Source organism: Macaca mulatta, chromosome 16, assembly GCF_049350105.2.
Source record: "Macaca mulatta isolate MMU2019108-1 chromosome 16, T2T-MMU8v2.0, whole genome shotgun sequence".
NCBI classification, from domain to species: domain Eukaryota; kingdom Metazoa; phylum Chordata; class Mammalia; order Primates; family Cercopithecidae; genus Macaca; species Macaca mulatta.
The window spans coordinates 78,177,718-78,193,429 of NC_133421.1; the positions used below are offsets into that span (position 1 = coordinate 78,177,718).

Genomic DNA, 15,712 nt, shown 5'->3' on the forward strand with positions numbered 1-15,712 from the left:
AAAAAACTTAGTGCCTTAAAACCATACAAATTTATTATCTGGAATTCTGAAACTTAGAAATCCTAAATGGGTCTCATTAGGCTGAAAGCAAGGTGTTGACAGGGCTGCATCCTTTTCTGAAGGCTCCGGGAGACAATCTGTTTTCTTGTCTTTTATAGCTTCTAAAGGCAGACCACATTTCTTGGCTCCTGGTCCCTCTCTGCGTTTTCCCTTCCTTCCTTCCTTCCTTCCTTCCTTCCTTCCTTCCTTCCTTCCTTCCTTCCTTCCTTCCTTCCCTCCCTCCCTCCCTCCCTCCTTCCCTCCTTCCCTCCCCCTTCCTTCCTCCCTCCCTCCCTCCCTCCCCCTTCCTTCCTTCCTTCCTTCCTTCCTTCCTTCCTTCCTTCCTTCCTTCCTTCCTTCCTTCCTTCCTTCCTTCCTTCCTTCCTTCCTTCCTTTTCTTTCATGGAGTCTTGCTCTGCCACCCAGGCTGGAGTGCAGTGGAGCCATCTTGGCTCACTGCCACCTCCGCCTCCTGGTTTCAAGCAATTCTCCTGCCTCATCCTCTTGAGTAGCTGGAATTACAGGTGTGTACCACCACGCCTGGCTAGTTTTTGTATTTTTTGTAGAGATGCGGTTTCACCATGTTGGCCAGGCGAGTCTCGAACTCCTGACTTCAAATGATTTACCTGCCTCGGCCGCCCAAAGTGCTGTGATTTCAAAGTGCTGTGGCGTGAGCCACTGCGCCCGGCCCTCTCTGCATTTTCAAAGCCAGCAATGGCCAGATGAGTCTTTCTAATGCTGCATCACTCTGATACTAGCTTTCTATCTTTCTCTTCCACATGGAAGGACCCTTGTGATTACACTGGCCACATCCAGATAATCCAGGACAATCTCTCTATTTTAAGATCATCTGATTAGTAACCTTAAATTCATCTGCAATATTAATTCCCATTTGCCATGTATTGTAACGCTCTCACAGGTTTCAGGGAGTAGGACATGGACATTCTTGCGGGAGGTCATCATCTGGCTGACTGCGGCAGTCTGTGAGCTCCTATGGTAAAAAGACTGTGACCTATGTATTACTCTCCCTGAATGCAGAGCAGAATCCTGTTATGTAGTATATGAGGAAGACATGATCTTTGTTCAAATGGAGTTTATATTCTAAAACAAGGGGTAAACAATTTTTGATCTACCACCTGTTTCTGTACAGCTCGTAAACTTAATTTTTTACTTTTTTTTTTTTTTTTTTTTGAGACAGGGTCTCATTTTGTCGCCCAGGCTAGAGTGCAGCGGTGCAAACACAGCTCACTGCACTTGACCTCTCGGGCCCAAGAGATCCTCCTGTCTCAGTCCCACAAACAGCTGGGACTATAGGCACACACCACCATGTCTGGCTCATTTTTATATTTTTTGTGGAGACAGGGTTTTTCCATGCTGCCCAGGCTGGCCTCGAACTCCTGAGCTCAAGTGATCTGCCTATTCAGGCCTCCCAAATTTCTGGGATTACAGGTGTGAGCCACTGTGCCTGGCTGTATGTTTTTCAGTGGCTAAACAAGTTTGAATGGAGAATGATATTTTCTGACATAAAAATTAGATGAAATTTACTTTAAAGTGTCCATAAGTCAAGTTTTATTGGAACACAGCCATGTCCATTCATTTATTTGTTGTCTATGCTGCTTTCACACTATAGTGGTGAAGGTGAGTAGTAGCAACAAAGACCTTACGGCCACAAAGTCTAAAATAATTACTTATTTGACCCTTGATAGAAAAAAATTGCTAGTCCCTGCTCTAGAGGGAACTCTAGAACTTTCTGTGAGAGTGGGATTTTGCTATATCTGGACTGTCCAATGTGGTAGCCACTAGCTACAGCTGGCACTTGAAATGAGGCTAGTACCCCTAAGGAAAGGAGTTTTAAGCTTTATTTGATTATAATTAATTTAGATTTGAAGAGCTACCTGTGGCTGGTGGCTACTGTACTGACAGCCCTAGGAGATGAGCTGATGATTATGGAGATGCTGATAAAAATGTGATAATTTGCCATGTGCCAAATGCCGTGCTAAGAGAACAAGGGTGATGCTCTTAAAATTCTCATTTTACAGATGAAGAAAACTGAAGCTTAGATGGATCAAGTATGTTGCCCAAGGTTACACAGCCAGAGAGGGGCAAGCTGGAACCCAGGGAGGTTGACTCCTGAACTGTTGCTCTAACATTAGGCTATGCTGCCTCACGAAAGACAAGACGCATAGACATTGAATTGTAACATGTGAGAGAATGTCATGAGTGCTATGAAAGAAGCAACAACAAGGCAGAGAAATAATTAAGGGGAAAAATTTCTGACCAGGGAGGGAAAAGACACCTTCTTCATGGGTGCCAAACTACTTAAGATGGACTTTAAAATTTGGGCAGGATTTTGACTGACACTTAACATGTTTGTAAGCTAGGTGGATGCAACCACCTAAACAGAGGTGTGATGGGGGAAGTAGAGGAGGGGTTAAGGGATTGGAAAGCAGTCCACTTTGAAAATTCATGGCAGAACTTTGCTAGCAAAGGGCCCCAAGTTTTCTTGGCAGCTGGTGCACTTCCTCTTTTCTCTCCATAACAACCATGTAAATGACCTTGCCTTCCTTTTCACTTTGACTGGAAGTTTAGCTTCAAACTTGAGCTTAACTTGAGCAAGAGCAGAGAACCACACAGCTTGAATGTTTGAGTTTCTTCTCCTTTCCTCCCCAAAAGCTCAATTTCTGCTCTAATGAGTGCTTTCTCTGGTCTTAATATTTGTTTTTATCCGTATTTTAACATCATTTCATTACATGTTTATTTCTTGCAATGCCCCCGGGCCCTTTTGTGAATACGTATGGGTATAAATGATGGAATAGGTTCCAGCTGGAGGAGGATGTGAACACAGGGAGATAAGTTTGAAAAGATAAGTTGGTGTCAGGCACTGGGTACAGTCAGGGTCAAGGAAGCTAGTGGGTGCTCCTGCCTTTGAGAAATAGCCTGAACCAGTTAGGTGCCATCCCCATGCCCTTATCTCCTGTAGCCTTGGCTGCAATCCTGGCAGCTCCCCACTCAGTTCTTGGAAACCTGGCAATTGGCCCTAGTTCCATCCCACGCCACTGCCCGCTTGCTTCCTCTGCTAGCTCTGATGTCTGCTGGCATCTTCTTCAAGTGTTAACTCCCAAACATCCTCAGTTTCAGTCTTGTTATTGGCATCAGGGGACACACTGGCATCCTACAACCTCTCCAAAGTACAGGCTGATCAGATCCCTCCCCTCTTTGAAGGTCTTCGGTAGCTCTCAGGTGGAAGTCCAAGTTCAGTAGCTTTGCTTAGGGTCCTCGTTCACACCCCAGCTCTGCCTCTTCCTCACTACATGACTTGGGCAAGTTGCTTAACTTCTGTATGCCGGAGTTTCCTTGTCTGTAAAATAGGAATAACAATAGTACCTACCTCCAAAGGTGCTGTGAGGGTAGGCTGTGGGAATCTATGTGAAACATGACAACGGTTCCTAGCACAAAAGATCTCTCCATGTAGTGTTGTCACTGTCATGAGCTCTTCAGACTCACCTCTTGCCAATGCCCTTCACACAGTTTCTGGCTTCACATCCAACGGAACTACTTGTAGTTTCCTATATTTGAGTTTTCTAAATTCAGATGAGCCTGAATTTGCTCATCTTTGGGTGTTTTGCACATTTCCTCTGCTGGAAAGTGTTCCTTCTCCCTCTTAACCTATTCTTCCTCATTCTTCTTATATCAGAGAGCAGGGATGTCATGGAGATAGAAGGGAGGAAAAGAGGAAGAGAGAGAGAGAGAGGAGGGATACAAGTAAGCAAGACAAACTCAGTGACAAGGGATGAGAAAATATTCAGAAATTGGGTGCTGAATTGCATTCCAGAATCCAAATCTAGGAGGAGGCAGGGCTGGGACAGCAAGCCAGGCTTCTGTCCAGATGGGCTATCCATCAGGGTTGCTTACTACGGCTCACTAATGACCATTATTAACACCATTGCATGTAAAATGTTTATTTCAAGGTAGAAAATGCACGTTGGGTTTTTCAGAATAGGTGTTCGAATTTCTTCTACAATTTTCTTCAGTATACAGAGGAGAATTGCTTGTGTTGGTCCTCTACAGTTGAGATCGCCACGGTGCTGTAGAGTAATGAGTTATAAGTGGTGGCCAGTGATCACAGCTCCTTGCTCTGGGCTGCCACCCCAGCCGGTGGTGTGGGTGAATCAGGGTTGGTCAAAGTATGGCCAGCCAGCCCAGGCTCTCCATGCAGTTATGACTTTTGACTAACTGACCACGGTCACTCTTTCATGGCCTTCCCTTCTTGGATGACATGAATACCATATATTAACTAACAGGTCACTTCCTAATCATCCAAACAGGAACCTAGAGATTTTTATAATATTCTTTTCCAGGACAGGATACGGGACTTATATCATCCAAAGTTCTTATTTGCAAACAAAGAAACATAACCTAGATGATCTAAGTAGAATCAGAATTTATTGATTACATACTGGATGACTCACAGAAATTCTGAGAAGGTATAAGAACAAGGCTTGGGGGCTGTATCAATTGAAAACAGTTCTCAAAATCACACTGATATGGTTTGGCTATGTCCCCACCCAAATCTCGTCTTGAATTGTAGCTCCCATAATTCCCACGTGTGTGGGAGGGACCAGGTGGGAGATAATGGAATCATGGGGGTGGTTTCCTGTATACTATTCTTGAGGTAGTGAATAAGTCTCACGAGATCTGATGGTTTTATAAGGGGAACCCCCCTTTTGCTTTGTTCTCATTTTCTCTCTTGTCTGCCTCCATGTAAGACATAGCTTTTGCCTTCTGCCATGATTGTGAGGCCTCCCAGCCACATGGAACTGTAAGTCCATCAAACTTCTTTTCCTTTGTAAATCACCTGGTCTTGAGTATGTCTTTTTTTTTTTTTTTTTTTGAGATGGAGTTTTGCTCTTGTTGCCCAGGCTGGAGTGCAAGGGCGCGATTTTGGCTCACTGCAATGTACACCTCCCGGGTTCAAACGATTCTCCTGCCTCAGCCTCCTGAGTAGCTGGGATTACAGGTGCCCACCACCATGCCCGGCTAATTTTTAAAATATTTTTAGTAGAGATGGGGTTATACCATGTTGGTTAGGCTGGTCTTGAACTCCTGACCTCAGGTTATCCACCCTCCTCGGCCTCCCAAAGTGCTGAGATTACAGGTGTGAGCCACTGCGCCTGGCCTCAGGTATGACTTTATCAGCAGCATGAAAATGGACAAATATACACACTGTGAAAGTGCTCAGGTAAGGACACTATCGAGGATTCGTTCCCTGAGATGTGAGTAGAAAAGCAGTTAATGGAAACAACGCAGTCTTCACATTCTGTATATTTTCCCTGTGCCTTTTGATACAAGTTCCAAATGAACATTTAGTAGCATGACAGCTTCTTGATTATTTATTCTCTCATCTCTTCCTGGTTGGTCAATGCACATAGGTCCAGGTGGAGAGAGCTGGGAGCATACTCCTCCTGGACGGTGGATCAGAAGTGTCATCTTGGTTTCCAGTATCCTGCCTGAGCTGTGAATTGCCCTGACTCTTCATTTCTCACTCTGACACTCTGCAGCATCTGTCTGCTTCTCAGAACACTTGCTTCCCTTGGCTTCCGTGACCTCCTTCCTCTCCAGGTTTGCCACCTGCTGTCTAAATGTTCCTTCTGGGTTCCCTTCCTCCCTTTAACCTCTCACTGTTAGCCTTACTTATGGTTCTATGTTCAGCTGCCTTTCTTCTTCCCACTTCTCTCTCAATAGCCTGTCCCAGAAGGGGTTGCATTCAATCCTATGGCTTTGTAATCAATAAGTTGATGATTTCAAAACCCTCAGCATTCTCTCTCTCTCTCTCTCTCTTTTTAAGACATGGTCTTGCTGTGTTGCCCAGGCTGGAGCGCAGTGGTATAATCATGGCGCGCTGCAGCCTTCAACTCCTGGGCTCAAGCCATCCTCCCACCTCAGCCTCCCGTGTAGCTAAGACTACAGGTGTGCATAACCATGCCTGGCTAATTTTTAAATTTTTTGTAGAGAGGGTCATCTCACTATCTTGCCCAGGCTGGTCTCAAACTCCTGGCCTCAAGTGATCCTCCCTCCTCAGCTTCCCAAAGTGCTGGGATTACAGGCATGAGCCACCATGCCCAGACCTCAACTCTCTTAAATTTCCAACCAGCAAGGAAGCAACTAGATGGCTCTTTGTGGATGTTCAACAGCCCTTCAAACGGAACACATTCCAAATGGAACCCTGCTTCTCCTCCTGTGTTCTCTGATTCAGTGAATAGCAGCGGAATCATTGTCTGAGTTAGAAATCTAGGTATCATCTTTGAGTCCTTCCTGTCTCCTCCTTATCCTTCACATCAATTCCTAGGTTCTCTCACTCTTATTTTCTTAATATCTCTCAAATCTGCCCAGCTTCATTCACCTGCAACAAAATCTTTTACTTTTAGCTATTGCCATCCCTTACTTGGATCATTGCAACAGACTCCTGAGAAGTGTTCAGACTCCAGGCTCCAGAGAGCCCTCGCAGTCCCTACTCCTGTCCTTGCTTCATTAGGATCCAAATGATAAAATGTATACTTGGTCCCATCTCCTCCCTGCATGAGACCATTCAGTGAACCCCCATGGCTATAAGAAAATTTAAACTTCTAAGGCAGGGGTTGGTAAACTCTGGCTCATGGGTTGAGTCACCTTTTTTCATGCAGCATGAAAGCTAATAATAGTTTTTACATTTTTAAATTATTGAAAAAAATCAAAGAGTGTGACACATGAAAATTATATGGACTTTATCCAAAATATACAGAGAACTCTTAAGCTCAGCAAGAAAACAAACAACTCAATTAAAAAATAGCTAAAATGGGGCCGGGTGCGGTGGCTCACGTCTGTAATCCCAGCACTTTGGGAGGTTGAGGTGAGTGGATCACCTGTGGTCAGGAGTTCAAGACCAGCCTGACCAACATGGTGAAACCCTTGTCTCTACTAAAAATACAAAGATTAGCCGAGTGTGGCGGCAGGCGTCTGTAATCCCAGCTGCCCTGGAGGCTGAGGCAGGAGAATCGCTTGAACCTGGGAGGTAGAGGTTGCAGTGAGCTGAGATTGCACCATTGAACTCCTGCCTGGGCAACAAGAGCGAAACTTCATCTCAGGGGGAAAAAAAAATTTGAATCTGGTTCTGAGCTAAAGTTAAGTAAATTCTTAGCTAAGAAAAAATTGGAAATCCATCATCTATATTAGCAACAGATTCTCAGAGTAAATTCTTAACTTCTATGATTTACGATAATTGAGCTGGACTTGATCATACAAGTTAGTCTAATAATGTATTGTACCAAAATACATACTTTATTGGGCAGAGTCAGAAGCGTTCATGCTCACAAGCTTTGGGAAAGTGAAAAATAAAATCATTTTGGATTAAAAAAGAAATGGCCAAAAGACCTAAACAGACACCACCTCAGAGAAGACTCACAGGTGGCAAATAAGCACATAAAAAGATGCTTACCGGCATATGCCATTAGGGAATTGTAAATTAAAACAAGGAGGAACCACTACACATTCAACAGGATGCCTAAAATCCAAAGCACTGACAAATGCTGGCAAGGATGAAGAGCTACAGGAGCTCTCATTCATTACTGGTGGAATGAAAGATGGTACAGCTACTTTAGAATCTAGTTTGACAATTGTTTTTTTACAAAGCAAAAGGTACTTTTACAATGTGATCCAGAAATTGAACTTCTTGCTATTTACTCAGAGAAGTTGCACATGGATGTTTATAGCAGCTTTATTCATAATTGCCAACACTTGGAAGCAACAAGATGTCCTTTAGTAAATATGGATAAACAAACTGTGGTACATCTATACAGTGGAATATTATTCAGTAATAAAAAGAAATGAGCTATCCAGTCACAAAAAGACATGGAGGAATCTTAATTGCATGTTACTAAGTGAAGCAGCCAGTCTAAAAAGGCTACATAGTGTATGCTTCCAACTATATGGCATTCTGCAAAAAGCAAACATATGGAGACAGAATATATAAGGAGCTCGAACAACTATACAGGAAAAAATCTAATAATCCAATTTAAATGTGGGCAAAAGATCTGAATAGACGTTTCTCAAAAGAAGACATACAAACGGCAAACAGGCATGTGACAAGATGTTCAACATCACTGTTCATCAGAGAAATGCAAATCAAAACTACAATGAGGTAGCATCTCACCCCAGTTAAAATGACTTTTATCCAAAAGACAGGCAATAACAAATGCTGGCAAGTATGTGGAGAAAACGGAACTTTTGTACTCTGTTGGTGGGAATGTAAATTAGTACAACCGTTACGAAGAACAGTTTGGAGGTTCCTCAAAAAGCTAATAATAAAGCTACCATATTATCAGGCAATCCCACTGCTGGGTATATACCCCAAAGAAAGGAAATCAGTGTATCGAAGAGATACCTGCACTCCCGTATTGTAGCACTATTCACGATAGCCACAATTTGGATGCAACCCAAATGTCTGTCAATAGTTGAATGGATACAGAAATGTGGTACAAGGCTGGGCACGGTGGCTCATCCCTGTAATCCCAGCACTTTGGGAGGCCAAGGCAGGCAGATCATTTGAGGTCAGGAGTTTTAGACCAGCCTGACCAACATGATGAAACCCCGTCTCTACTAAAAATACACACACACACACACACACACACAGACAATTTAGCTGGGCATGGTGGTGCACACCTGTAATCTCAGCTACTCAGGAGGCTGAGACATAAGAATCACTTGAACCCAGGAGGTGGAGGTTGCAGTGAGCTGAGATTGCACCACTGCACTCCAGCCTGGGTGACAGAGTGAGGTTCTGTCTCAAAAAAAGACATGTGGTACAAATACACAATGGAGTACTCTTTAGCCATAAAAAAGAATGAGGTGCTGTCGTCTGCAACAACATGGAAACAACTGGAGGTCATTTTGTTAAGTGAAGTAGGCCAAGCACAGAAAGACAAAGTTCACATGTTCTCACTTATTTGTGGGAGCTAAAAATTAGAACAATCAGATTGATGGAGATAGAGAGCAGGATTGTTACCAGAGGCTGGGAAGGGTAGTGGTGGAGGGATGTAAGGATGGTTAATGGGTAAAAAGTAGTTAGAAAGGATGAGTAAGACCTAGTATTTGATAGCACAATAGTAAAAAATAATTTAATTGTACATTTAAAAATAATTAAAAGAGTATAATTGGATTGTTTGTAATGTAAAGGATAAATGCTCTGAGGTGATGGATACCCCAGTTACCCTGATGTGATTATTACCCATTGTATGCCTGTATCAAAATATCCCATATACCCTATAAATATATACACCTACTATGTACCCACAAACATAAAAAATAGAGAGAAAAGTATAGGGAGACAGTATAGAAAATCAGTGGTTGGACAGGCGTGGTGGCTCTCACCTGTAATTCCAGTAATTTGGGAGGCCAAGGCAGGCTTTCTTGAGCCCAGAAGTTCGAGACTAGCCTGAGCAACGTGGCAAAACCCTGTTTCTACCCCCCAAAATACAAAAACTAGCTGGGCATGGTGGTGTGCACCTGTAGTCCCAGCTACTTGGGAGGCTGAGGTGGGAGGATGGCTTGAGCCTGGAGGTTGCAGTGAGCCAAGATTGTGCCACTGCACTCCAGCTTGGGTGGCAGAGCCAGACTCTGTCTCAAAAAATATATATGTAGATAATAAAATAAAATGAAAATCAGTGGTTACCAGGGCCTTAGGGGATGGAGAGAGGGATAAACAGTGGACCACAGGGGATATTCATGGCAGTGAATCTCTTCTACAGGATGCTATAACGGTAGATGTAAATGTAATTACACATTTATCAAAATTCATAGAATATACAACAGAAAGAGTGAACTCTAATGTAAACTATGGACTTCAGTTAATAATAATGTATCAGGCCAGGTGAGGTGGCTCACGCTTGTCATCCTAGCACTTTGGGAGGCCCAGGTGGATGGATTGCTTGAGCTCAGGAGTTTGAGACCAGCCTGGGCAACATAGTGAGACCTGGTCTCTACAAAAAATACAAAAATTAGCTGCGTGTGGTGGTGTGTGCCTGTAGTCTCAGCTACTCGGGAAGCTGGGATAGGAGACTGGCTTGAACCCGGGAGATGGGAGGTTGCAGTGAGCTGAGATTGAGATTGTGCCACTGCACTCCAGCCTAGGTAACAGAGCCAGATCCTGTTTCACACACACACACAAGTATCAATATTGGCTCTTCAAGTATAACAAATGTACCACACGAATGCAAGATGTCAATACAAGGGAAAACTATGTATGGAGGGATGATGAGGTGGTATCTGGGAACTCTCTGTACTTTCTGCAATTATTTTGCAAACCTAAAATTGCTAAAACAAAAAGTCTATTAATTAGGATAATTATATCAATTTCAAATTCAGTGTTCATAAATTTTGATTGGAAGACACCCATGCCCATTCATTTACATATTGCCTATGGCCACTTTTGTACTACAATAACCAAACTGAGAAGTTGCCACAGTGACCAGATGGCTTACAACATCTAAAGCATTTACTATCTGCCCCTCCCCGCTACCACAGACCATTGATTACTCCTCCAGCCTCACACCATCTCCCATCTTATCCTTAGGCCATCTTGAAAAATATTTTCCTTAGAAATCCATGCTCTCTTGCCCATCAGTTCCTCTACCTGAAATACCAGGCAGGACTAACTGGGTACCATCATGTCCCAGACACCTTTTTTGGCTGTCTTTTTCTGATCACCTATGCCTGAGTTAGATGGCCTTTCAATGTACCCCCCAACCCTACCCCCATAATTTGGCCTTTCTATTGAAAGAACTCATGTTATTGCTGGTCCCTTCAGACTGTGAACCTTTTTTTTTTTTTTTTTTGAGGTTGAGTCTTGTTCTATCACCCAGGCTGGAGTGCAGTGGCCCGATTTTGGCTCACAGCAACCTTCACCTCCCTGGTTCAAGTGATTCTTCTGCCTCAGCCTCCAGAGTGGCTGGGACTACAGGCGTGCACCACCACACCCGGCTAATTTTTGTATTTTTAGTAGAGAGGGGGTTTCACCATATTGGCCAGGCTGGTCTCAAACTCCTGACCTCCTGATCTGCCTGCTTCAGCCTCCCAAAGTGCTGGGATTACAGGTGTGAGCCACTGTGCCAGGCCCAGACTGTGAACTTTTAAGTTTGAGGTCATGGCTTATTTATCTCTGCATCCCTGTTACCTAGCACCTGTTAGTATCCACTAGCATGGATGATCAGGAATCATTTTATAAGGGATTCTAAACTTGGAGTCCATACATGGATGGGCTTTAGGATCTGTGACCCCCTTGAAATGGGATGAAAAAGGCTGTGTGTGTAAGTTTGTTTGGGCTTATTTCCTGGGGAGAAAGCCCATTGTTTTCATGAGCTTCTCAAAGGGAACCATGACCAGCCTCCAACAAAGAACAAAATGAAGAATTCCTGGAAGGGTATAGGTACATGGTCAGTACAGTGCCAACCTGGGTAAATTAACAATATTTGCTGACTTTGTCAGATTGACAAAAACAAAGAAAGTTACTAATCCTAGTCAACAATCATACCATCCATGACACAAAGATCTGTGTGACAATAGCAAAGACATGGAATCAACCCAAATGTCCATCGATGAAGACTGGATAAAGAAAATGTGGTACATATACACCATGGAATACTATGCAGCCATAAAAAGGAATGAGATCATGTCCTTTGCAGGGATGTGGATGGAGCTGGAAGCCATTATCTTCAGCAAACTAACACAGGAACAGAAAACCAAACACCTTATGTTCCCACTTATAAGTGGGAGCTGAACAATGAGAACACATGGACACAGGGAGCAGAACATCACACATTGGGGCCTGTTGGGGCGGTGGGGAGGGGGAGCATCAGCTAATGCATGCAGGGCTTAATACCTAGGTGATGAGCTGAGAGGTGCAGCAAACCACCATGGCACACATTTATCTATGTAACAAAACTGCACGTTCTTCTGCACATGTATCCCAGAACTTAAATTAAATTAACAAACAAACATACATACATCTGAAAAAAAGAAAACCACTATCTTTTCATATTAAAAAAAAAGATCTATGTGGGTGTCTGACTCATCCTTATTTTTTAAAGTCTCAAATCCATAACAAAAGGTCAGCCTTGTTTAAAAACAGCTTAGACCTAGGAGATGAGTATTCAAAGGAAGAACATTTTAGAAGAGATTCATACAAATATCTGGATTTCACTGAATACACGCTTATGATAGTTAATTTTGTGTCAACTTGGGTAGGCCATGCTACCCAGTTATTGGTCAAATACAAGTCTAGATGTTGCTGTGAAGGTCCTTTTTTTTTTGTACATGTGATTATCATTGAAGTCAATAGACATTGAGTAAAGCAGATTACCCTCTTTAATGTCTGTGGGCCTCACTCAGTTGAAGGTCTTAACAGAAAAGACTGAGGTTCCCTGAGGAAGAAGGAGTTCTGCCTTGGACTTGAGACTGCAGCATCAACTCTTCCTTGGGTCTAGGCTGCTGACCTGCCCTGCAGACTTTGCACTGTATAAACCCAAAGAAATACAAATCATTGTATCATAAAGACACATGCATGCTTATGTTCATTGTAGCACTATTCACAATAGCAAAGACATGGAATCAACCTAAATGCCCACCAATGACAGTCTGGATAAAGAAAATGTGGTACATATACATCATGGAATACTATGCAGAGATAAAAAGAATAAAATCATGTCTTTTGCAGCAACATAGATGCAGCTGAAAGAAATTATCCTACGTGAATTAACACAGGAACAGAAAACTACCACATGTTCTCACTTATAAGCGGGAGCTAAACATTGGTTACTCAAGGACATAAAGATGGAAGCAATAGACACTTGGGACTACTAGAAGGGGGAGTCAGGCAGCAAGGATTTAAAAACTATTGGGTACTATGCTCACTACCTGGGTGATAGGATCACTTGTACCCAAAACCTTAGCATCACACAATATACCCTGGTAACAAACCTGCACGTGTATCTCCTGAATCTAAAATGCAAGTTGAGTAAATAAGTAAATATGCTATTTTTGATGAAGATATGTTTTAGATTAAGATGTTTTCACTTGGAACACTTTAGTGTTAGACCGAAGTTTGCCACCCTTCTGGTTTCTTGGTTAATATTTTCAATTAATGCTCAAGATAAACACCCCTCCTTAGTTTAAATGAGCATTTGCCAGTGAGAAAAGTAGGAAGACATTTTGGCATTTGGGTGTTTGCTGGAATTAGTTACGTCTGAACCCACAACTTTGGGTCTCCTAGGAAGTATAAATACTCAGTACCATTGTCCACCGTAAGTAGGTGGTGATGGACTTGAAATTGGAAATGTGGATCTGTGTTTAGCCATTGGAAACTTTAGGTACAAGAACCACCAAGAAATGGACCACCAAAGTATTCCTTCCTTTCATGTTTTAGCTTTCTTAGTTCTATTTCTGCTTATCACTCGTATTTATTTTACTTTTATGGTTTTTGGTATTGTTTCACAAACATTATAACAGCAATTGTGAAATTCCTTTCTCTTTTTTTGAGTGGGAAGATCTTGCTGTGTGGCCAGGGCTGTAGTGCAGTGGTGTGATCATGGCTCACTGCAGCCTTGACCTCCTGGGCTAAAGCAATCCTCCCAGTACATGCATGGGTCACCACATCTGACTAATTTTTAATTTTTTTTTTTTTTTTTGTAGAGACAGCGGTCTCACTGTGTTGCCCAGGCTGGTCTTGAACTCCTGGGCCCAAGCAAGCCTCCAGCCTGGGCCTCCTAAAGTGCTGGGATTACAGATGTTAGCCACCACTTAAAGAGGAAAATTTACTTATAATCCCACTACTCTAGAAACGTATTTTTAAACTGAGTTTCTCAAGGACACAGGCCAAAGGAAAGGCTAACAGACCTTTGAATCAAGGGCAGAAGGCCTCTGGAGAAGGGAAACCATACAGAAACTACAGTGGAACAATGTCATTTCTGAAAGGTAATTTATGAATACCAGCAAGTTGGTATTCTCACAGCGGCACAGTGGCACTGAAAGAACATTTGCACCATTTGGAAAGCACTGAGGCTATTTAGTTTTTCAGAACAGCTGTCTCACTGAACTCTCCCTGGGCTCAACTGTCTACTGCCCGTTTCCCTTTATGTCTCCTAAAGCCCCAGCATATGAGGATTTGGCACCTAGAACAAGGTTGAGTGTGACTGACACAGGAAATGGCCCGTGGCTGGACTGGCGCCTGCATGCAGCTGAATGGGGACACACAGCCAGGCCAGAGCAAGGAAGCAGCTGTCACTCAAAGCGCTCAGCTCAATGTCACCAGCTTGCTTGTTTCCTTATTCTTAGTGTCTTAACTGCACTTAGAAGGTAACACTAATGGTGGGATATAGTGTCACTCTGACTTAACCTTGTAGTTTGGGTAGCTCTGCAGGAAGAGGGAGAAATGGGAAGTAAATTAACATTCATTTAATATATCCCACACTGTACTGAACACTATATATATATGGAGAGAGAGAGAGAGAGATGTCTATCCTGCAACGGAGAGTGATTAAGGTCACTGCCTGAGTTTAAGCCATGCTAGCTGTGTGGCCTTGGGCAAGTCACTTCTCCATGTCTCATGTTTTTTTCTATAACAATATTACATATGTTAAGAGTTATTATGAAGATTAAATTAATTAAGTGTAAAGCCCTTAGTTCAGTGCTTGAAACACAGTAAGTGCTATATGTGTTTGCTGTTATTACCCTTATTAGTGAACTTTAACACAGTCCTGTTCATCCTTTTATGACCGAGGAAACTGACACCCATGGAGATTAAGTCAGTTACCGGACATGGCAGAGCCTGAAACCAAACTCAGATTTACCTGACTGCAATATTTTCTTCCCATAACATGACCGGGCCTGCTCAATGGTATCAAATTTCCTCTGCTGCTTGCCAGCGTAGGGTTCAGTTTATGAACTCTTCTTTGTACTGTCAAGAGTGAAATCCTATATGACTGAGGCTCTGTCTTTAATCCCCAATTCTGATCATCCCTGGAGAAGGGCCAATGGTCAACATTTGGGGAGTCAGTGAAAGGAGAAACTTCAATCCTCCATTCCCCTCTGTAGGCCTGATTGCCCTTTTGATGTCGCCTATGTGTCCCTGACTATCAGAAGGCAGTGAGTAACATAACTAAATAAATCATCTGACAGACAGTACCCTTAGAGTCCTGGTGGATTTGGGGGGAGCAGTCGGCCTCCGAGGGCAGCGCTGTCCAATAGGAATATAATGGGAGCCATCTGTGTAACTTAAAAATTTTTAATAGCTACATTAAGAATTAAAAAACAAAGGTGAAATTAACTTTAATAATATTTTACCTAATATATCAAAAATATCACTTCAATCTGGAATCAGTATAAACATTATTGAGATACTTTTTTGTATTGTGTTGAGTTCATTATTTACTTTAAACATACCATACAGCCCTTGAAGTATATACAATGTTACTACAACAGCTCCTAGACACTTGCATGTGTATTTTGCTTTTTTGTATCGTGTTGAATTCATTACGAATTTTAAGCACACAGCCCTAGAAATATATACAATGCTACTACAGCAGCCCCCAGCCAAACACTTGGATATGTGTCCTTGATGGGCTTTCTTTATTCAGTTAGAGACTTCATG

At 42.7% G+C, this 15,712-nt stretch overlaps 1 protein-coding gene across 1 annotated transcript in view; it reads right to left on the reverse strand.

The window, feature by feature from the left end:
• Window positions 1-15,712, reverse strand: part of WIPI1 (WD repeat domain, phosphoinositide interacting 1) — a 148,199-nt gene that overhangs the window by 76,725 nt on the left and 55,762 nt on the right. The gene's annotated exons all lie outside the window — the stretch shown is intronic.